General features: G+C 35.4%; 1 long non-coding RNA gene across 1 annotated transcript; it reads left to right on the forward strand.

Annotated features, from left to right (window-relative positions):
* Positions 1 to 939: 939 nt before the first annotated feature.
* LOC141290847 (uncharacterized) lies at positions 940 to 1,976 on the forward strand. Its single transcript, XR_012340233.1, has 2 exons — positions 940 to 1,039; positions 1,707 to 1,976. It is a non-coding gene; the product is annotated as an uncharacterized lncRNA (long non-coding RNA).
* The last annotated feature ends 6,979 nt before the right edge of the window (positions 1,977 to 8,955 follow it).

An 8,955-nucleotide genomic window follows, 5' to 3' on the forward strand; every position in this document is an offset into this window, starting at 1 on the left:
ACTGCACAGTCGAACACACCATGCACTCGTTTTTCTGTTTGTAAGTTAATGTAATGCTATTTATACGCTTTACTTTTACGTAACTTGTTGTATGTTGAATCAGTATGCACTTCTCATCGCTCTTTTTAGTCTAGCTAACGTTTATAGAGCTTTTTTGTTTGTTTTTCTTGAGTTCCGAAATGTTACATATTGCTACCCAGCTTATTGAATACACTTTGCAAAAATTGTCAAGTAAAATCTATAATGCAGTCGACCATATATGTCCTAACAAATTGCAGTTAAAGTTATGATTGAATAGGTATGCATGGTATTATTTGGGAAATATAGTAGGCTATATAACTTATACACTTTGTTTGTTTTGTTTTTCACAGCAGAAAAAAAAATACATCGCATAGCTGTCCCCATCCTCTTCTGGTGTGAACCTCACCTTTACATGGTAAGTAGTTTTTTTTTAAAACACTCATATACAGTAATGTATAACTAACTATCCTTGAATACTGAACTTTTCTTTCTCTTTCAGTGACGTGTACTGTATGTGGCAGTGCAGAAAGTGTTGCAAAGGAGAGTTGCAGGTACAAATTACTTAAGCATTATCAACTAAACATTGCTTTGGAAGTGGCAGTAATTATGTTTGTGTACAGTAGTCAACATTTGAAGTGGATTAAAACCTTTTTAATAAAACTGTATTAAGGTGGGATATGGGTAAGGTAAGGGACAGGTTTGGTGTTAAGGGTGGGTTTTTGACCTAAGGACAACTTTTAATTAACTTTTTTGTTGACTACTATATATTTAAATGATGCATGCACATTGAAGACATGGGCAGGACTTAAAACCCATGTGTATAGAGTTCACCTGTTACATTCTACACAGACAGTAACACGTTCAGTACTCTTAAGCTGTCCCACCGCTGAAGTTGATTTAATCTTGTCTCCACCCTACAGGATGACACTGTACATTCCGTACCAGAGAAGCCTGTGTCATCAAGTCTCTGTGCATCTACTTGAATGAAGACCCTGAAAAACCAGTCAAGGCATATTTGGTGAGTTGATGAGAAAATTTCAAAAGCCATTCTGTACTTGGGTCACGTTTATCCTTGTTTGCTACAACAAAAATGTGACATGAGAGAACACTTAACTTAAAATTGACCTGGACAAATTGTTCATTAATAGGAAACTACTGGTACACAAAGTTCTTATGTGAATTGGTTGATGTACTAAACCAATAAATTTTTTATTCATAATGGTTGATCTCTATTGGGGCCTAATTTACAAAACTTTGTGTAAAGCCCTACTAAAGATTTGAATTGTTCTGAAATAATAATAAGAAATAAATTAAACAGCATCAGAAAACTATACTTGCGTGCTTTTTTTTTATTGGAGTGCTTTATATTCTATGGTGGTTATAATGTTTTAGCAGCCTCATTAATTTTAAATATGGTTGCCAGATAAATTATAACTTTATATAAAATGCACTGCAATAACACACCATCACCCACTGTGACCTCAATAATAAACAGAAGAATTATCACTTTTCTGACAATTTTTAACTTAAAACTGAGAAATTATAACCTCTGATTCACATCAGAGCTCCTGTATTGGATTTAAGTTTACTTTACAGGTGTACATAATAAAGTGGCCAATAAGTGTATAAGCAATTCTTGTAATAATTATTTTTGTTTGTGATCTTTTATGTGTTTCGCCCCACAGGATTCAGACATCGAGTCAAAATGTACCATGGAGCAAACTGTGGCGGGAGTGTATGTCATACTGAAGGAGGGAATGCTTCCTAACAATGACCCACAGGATATTGGTGTCCTAACTGAAGGTGTGGAAGTCAGGCTTGTGCTGTTATTTGGACTGATATGCTGTTTGAATCCTGTTTTACAAACACTCAAATGGATTGGAGACTTAAAGTGCAGAAAGCAGTTTAAACTTATTTGTATGTGTATGTTAAAACTGAATAAAAAAATAAAAATGTTTAATTGTTTGCATGTATTATGTGGTTATTCTGTAGATGTAATGTTTTGGTTCTTAGTTCTTTCACCTAAAACAAATCTAATTGAAACAAGATGTGTATTAATTAAAGTACCAAAACTATACATGAACAAGACATTAACTAATAGATGTAACAAGGCAGAATTTTGTTGAATTGAAGTGCTTTTACTGACATATTTGACTAACACGATTCAAACATTTTGATTCAATTAGTTGGAAAGAAGCTACACTGACATGTTAAAACAATGTTAAATCTACAAGTTTAAATCACATTCATCTAACACATTCAAACCTTTCCAAGTTTATTAGATTGGTTTAGATGCATAATGGGTGCTACGATTAAATCATGTTCATTGAACAATTTATTTTTTTGAGTGTACAGGCGAGTACCAAATTTAAGCTACAGCGATTTATCATGCCACATTAAAGAGTGCCAAAACAGTATTTATTGCTAGAATTTCCTAATGAAATGAATAGACTTTGAAATCTGAGACTTCGTTTCATATCAAAAGTGATAAAGCAAATAACTTAGACTATTGCAATTTATTGAATGGGAGGCACACTATGTACTGTTTACTCATCAACTGAAAACAGCATAGACCAAAAGATCATTGGGATTTAACCCTTAAATGCATGAATGTTTTGCCAATCACTATTACATATTCGGGTCTTTAGTGACCCGGACTTATATATCCAGAACGGATGGATCTCTAACTGCTGCAATAGCAAAAACTCTCTTAATATTTTAAGAACAATTATAGAAAAATAAAATAAAGCATATTTCATTACCTTTTGAAACGTAGAAGGGTTCAATTTGAGCAGGTGATTTTTACCAACGCTGTCATCCTTAGAGCACTTCCACAGTACATTCAGCATCTGGCTCATATTCAATGGGGTTAGATCTCTGTCACAATTCTGAGCACAAAAGATCATATTTTAAGAGAGCAAAAGTGCATTTTGCACGCATGTGAATTGAGCTTTGTGGAGAAAATGTACGTCTTGCAAAGAAGAAAGTATTTTGAGCGGACGAAAATCAATTTTGCATTTAAAATAAGTTTTTGGATGTGTGCAGATCTTCTCTTTTACGTGTGCAACGTTTCACTAGCTTGCTCCCCTGAAGCCCACCTTTAGTGCTCTCTAAATGCTGACAGCCCAGTGTTACAATATGATACAATAAGTGATATATAATTGTTCATGAAGACTGGAAGTGAAAAACACATTATATTCAGGTGTGCATAATCATTAAGGAGGTTTTCTTTTATAGATAAAATGAGCCAGAAAAAGATTTTGATGCAAGTTTATTATTCTGATCATGTTTTGTTTCAAGCACATTGTAGCAATTTCAATCAATTTCATCTTAATAACTACTATTAATATTGTATTTAATCATTTATAAGTGATATATAATTGTTCATGAAGACTGTAATTGAAAAACAACTTATATTCAGGTGTGCATAATTATTAAGCAGGTTTTCTTTTATAGATAAAATGAGCCAAAAAGAGATTTAACTTATTTATAGAGACTTTCATAGCATTATTGTATCAGTGATACTGGCTTTTATTAATAATAGGCTACTTACTAAAAAGCTATTAAACGCATAATTAAAACATACCATCTTAATGTTGTTTCTACATTTGAGATTCAATGACATTATGACAGTATAAATATATTAGATTAATATGCGATTAATTGTGATTAATTACAGAAAAATGTGTGATTGCATAGTTATTTTTTTAAAGCACTAGTTAAAACCCATTAGCTTTCTTTTCAGTTGCAGAGGAAGTTGAGCTTCTCGTCACAGTCTCTGTTCTCCCATTTGTCAGTTTTTGTGTTGCGGGCTCCACAACGATAGGGCTGAGCTGGGCACTTTGGTAGTGAAGAATCAATCCTCAGAGCCTTGTTGCTGACCCAGAACCATTCCCCAGCAAGGTAACGCAGACCTGTCCACACACTTTCTGTCTGAGATTCCCTTGTCTCTATTTTTGTCAGCTGTAATTGTCTCTCAGTGGTGATGCTGGCCAGATCAGTGTGGTGAGTCCTGCAGTACTGAAGCGCTTCCTCCCATGTGCTCTTCTCTTTTACAAGAATGAAGACGGCCTTGTAGCAGAAAAAAGTAAATAACTTAAAACACTCATAGTCAAACCAGTCGAGGCTTAATGCCACACAGTACTGAAATCCCAAAACATTATTGGGCTGACCGGTTTCCCACTTAGAGTAAGAAAACGAATCTCCATCAGACCACAGAAACTGATTTGAGTTGGATTCGTTCCTATATAGGCCGATCCATTTGCCCAAACTGGGTCCACCTGCCAGCTGTATTAGCATGTCATGTTCTTCGTTACTTGTGATGGTTGACAGATCTGTGTAATATTCCCTGCAGTAATTCTGAGCATCAGTCCAGTTCTTGTGGATGCTCAAATAGAAATGCTCTCAAAATCAAAGCTTTAGTCAGTCCACAGATGACGATCAGGAGAACGATAGACGCTTTCATCTTATCTGTAAGGTATTGAATCAGTGCTAGTATGAGGCTTGTGTTGTGACTCTCCAAGATGATGATGTGTAATGTGTCCACATTCTGTATAAATCATTTGAAAGATATGCAAAAAAGAGTTGCAGGAGGCGTTTAGCTCACCCCTAGATAATCAAGATTATATAAACTCATGTAAATATAAGCTTGTAAAATGTAAAGTGTTTTAGGTGGTTATATCTGTCTGCACCTGCTTCATTCTGGGTTCAGGAAATGGAAAATTTGATATTGAGAACATTTGTAAATATTTGCAAATTCTCACCCTGTATTCACTGTCTTGACATGCTTTTGGACTCTCAGATGCTTCTTCTTTATGTAAAGTTCTGCAAGTGGCAGAACTTAGTTTGCATATTTTGTTAGCATAGTTTGCTCAGTGCTTAAATAGGTCACCAGAAATTCTATAAATGAGACACTGGTGTGACAGGATCAGAATTCTGGTGAGTGAGACCTCTGGTGGTTTGCGTGGGAAGAAAACATGATTTAGTACTTGATGGCAAGAAGTCCTTGGACATCTCTTTGGTCTTGGCAAAGTTTGGAATCTGATTGATTGATTGCTTCTGTAGACAGGTGTCTTTTATACAGGTAACAAGCTGAGATTAGGAGCACTCCCTCCACTCTTTTAAGAGAGTGTTCCTAATCTCAGCTCATTACCTGTATAAAGACACCTGGCAGCCAGAAATCTTGGATCAAATACTTGTTTCACCAATTTTTATTTTTGTTGCTATTCTGTCTCTTAATGTTTAAATAAGCCTACCATTACAATTGTAGACTGAACATTTATTTGTCAGTGAGCAAATGTACAAAATCAACAGGGGATAAAATATATATATTTTTTTACATGTATATCGCACCCAGAGGTTGCGTTAGACTAACATTGTCATTTTAATTTTCATATTTGAATTATAATAGCACATTTAATTTCTTTTATTTCTGTTCACATTTGTATTTTTAATAGGGATGCACATCATAGTTGTCTGAATAATTTGTGGTTGATTGTAATCCATTACTTTCTATCAAAGTTATCTGACATTATCAAGCTGAATTTGTTCTGACACAGTTTAACTCTTAGTTCTTGTCATATTTTATTACCATTTTCTAAACTATAGTGAATAAACTGATAATGTGAGAAAGGTTGTCTGATAATGTGAGAAAAGGTGTCTGAATACATTTTGGTTTTACTGTATCTATTAGATAAATTAAGTTAACCAACTAGCATTATACATATTCTTTTGGTTTCTGTACTCAATATTTTACAAATTTGACACAATTTTTGACTGGAATTAAAAAGATCAGTATTAGAATTGCCAAGTCCCTAATTTTTTAATCATGAACTTACAGGTTGATATAGCTTATGGATTTATTTTGAAAAGAACAGATGAACAGAGACTGCATCACCTCGCAGTGACAGCGGTGGACACTAAAAACAACAACAACAACAACAACAAAAAACATTAGGGCTGGGACCTCTGATGATGTCACATGTCAAAGTTAGAGCCAGCTCCCAAGATGGCTGCCATGTCACAGCCAGAGTCGACTCCCAAGATGGCCGCCATGCCACAGTCAGAATCAGCACCTGAGATGGCCGCCATACTCCAACTAGATTCAGGGTCGCCAATTCAGCCAGATCCAACTAAGCCACCGTGTGCTCCACCAGCTCCACCTAGACCACCATCTGTCTCATCTGCTCCACCTTCTGGTCAAGCAGCTCCATCAGCTCCACCTCTGGCTTCACTCTGGTCCCTGCCCTCTGATTTGTTACTTCCTCCATGGGCGCTGACTTCAGTTCTGTCAGTTTTATCTCTGGTACTGATCTGGTCTCGACTCTCTGCTCTGTGGACTCATCTGTGGCCTTCACCCTCTGTTCCTCCTGTGCCTCTCCACAGTCCTGGCCCTCCTTCCCTCCCCCTGTGTCCACCTCTGTACCACCGCCCTCCTGTACGTTGATTAGTGTAGGGCATCTGGAATCCGCCCTTCGAGGGGAGCTATTTCATGCCCGGTTGCCTGCACTAGTGTGAGGCACTAGTGGGCGTTCCTGTGTTGTCTTGTGTTCCTGCCTGTCGTTCTGGTCATGGACTCCATTTCCCATTATGCTGTGAATGTTTTTTTTATTTTTTAATAGTGTCTACCTGGTTCAGCTGTGTTCCATTTCCTGTTTAGGCCTGTGTTTGTGTATATGAAGCCCCAGTCTGCAGTGGTCGGTTTTGAGTTGTTGATGAGTGTTCCCTCCAATGTTTCTTGGTTTTGTCATGTATTTTGGACATATATCTCTGTGGATTACAATTAAAGGACCTTCAACTGCATTTGGACCCACTGCCTGTTGTCTATCTGTGCTCAATCGTTACAGAAATAACATACAGCACTACGAAATTTTGCTAGAAGTTTGATTGCAACATATAATCATTACTGTTAATAGTGTTCATCGTCTGTTTGATTGTCATTTTCTGATTTTACCATACATCTATGCCATATGTACTTTAACTTTACATACTAAATATATTGTAAAAACCCAAATTTTCTGTACAGCTGCTTTGCAACAATTTGCATCGCGAAAAGCGCTATACAAATAAACTTGAATTGAATTGAATCAAGATGATGGACAATCTCTTCTGACACGTTCAATGGTGATGCTGCTGAGGTGAAGTTTCTGATAAAATGCCTGTAGAAACTGAAAACTAACACATAATGAATGTAAATCACCGTAAATTGCCTCATTCTACTAAATTTATAAGCTTTTCCACCTAACTTTATAATCTTATTGTATAACCTTATAGCACAATTCTGAGTGTGTCTTTCTGCATTCCTGCATAGTGTCCCCTAACTTTGATATTTTACCGAGTTTTACTTATTGATAATATTTGCTTCTAAGAAGAACCTTGTTAACACCTTGCATTATGACTCCTGCACCTTTCATTTGTATCTCAGATTGTAGCTCTCTATGTTTAAACCTTTTAGTTTGTTGTTAACCAAACTCTTCAAAATCCTCTGGTTTTAGGATTTCTGTTGCTTCACCTCCACTTCCTCTTATTAAAATTTGTCTGTGTGCTTGTAGCCACTCAAAGAACTGGCCAGTCATCCATGCAGCACATAAAAAAGAGAAACAGTTTTGAGGCACAACAGATAGTAAACTCATCTATGCCATCTACTGTTTAAAAAGAAGACAGATCTCTGATATCAACTGAATGTTAAATGTTCAAATAGTTTTTTCACAGCTACCTCGAAAAATAAGCAGTAAGGCTGACCTTTATTCAAGATCATTATTCAAATTTAAATAAGAAAAATGTTTTTTTTTTTTTTTTTTTTTTTTTTGCAAATGCAGACACCAATCTCTAGTTCCTCCTCATGTTGTTATGTTGTGTCTGAAGTATATCAATTCTGTAGTATATAAACTTTTTTTGACTGGAACATGTAACAGTTATGACAAGTTCTTACAGAATTACAGAAACTTAATAATTAGTAGCATGAGCCCAATTTTTTAAGTTGATAACAAACATATTAATTTCTGTGCGCCTGGTGCCAATTAATCTTTATAATTAATAGTAAGTTTCTAATTAATTATTTTAAGAAATAAGGCCAAGCACAAATAAATCTGCACTCTCCTGAATGGTTGCCCAGTTTATTTTCTTTAATTTCAGGGTGAAGTAAATTTTGGTTGGAATTACTGCCTTATAGAGTCAAGATTATTATTTTTTATTTGTCACACATTTATTTGCTGGACACAACATAGATTGTGTAATAAATATGAATAAAATTAATTAAATAAATACTAATGAACAGATACGCAATAATGATGATTTATTGTATATTGATTATTGCATATGTTCTACAAATGCAAAACAGTTACAAAGAGCTGTCTGTATACAAACTGAGAAATTATCTGTGGTGAAGTAGAGAAAGAATTTCATAATGCATTTTCATTGTAGAACATTTAACATCGTGCTGTCCATACCAGGATGAGATATTTGTGATATTCTCATGTAATGTCATCCACTAAAAATTAAAAAGTTAAATCAGTGCTTTAGATAGATAGCATAAACACAAAACAGGGGGTGGAAAGCTCAAATCATCAAACATTAGACATAAAATAAGTTTGTTAAAGAGCAGGCAAGATAATTAATAATGAAAAAACTCAAGAACATTATTGTCTGCAGTTCCTCAGAGCAACAGCAAATCTGAGATCTCCATTTCATCCATACCATATTACCTAGGATATTATTATTATTATTAAACACAAACACAAGATTGAAGGTAATATACATATAATGAAACATTGTCATGAAAATCCTTATTAAAGGCAAAAATTACTTATATTTACGAGTCTGCTTGCTCGAGTGAGCAGCCATGTTGGAAATTTCTCTTAGCCCTTCGTTTGAAGTGAGGTCCTGAAAAATCTTCGTTTGGAGGGCTATCTGGCCCTTCCCCTTACCCCTACCCCT

Source organism: Garra rufa, chromosome 18 (assembly GCF_049309525.1).
Source record: "Garra rufa chromosome 18, GarRuf1.0, whole genome shotgun sequence".
Classification (NCBI taxonomy): domain Eukaryota; kingdom Metazoa; phylum Chordata; class Actinopteri; order Cypriniformes; family Cyprinidae; genus Garra; species Garra rufa.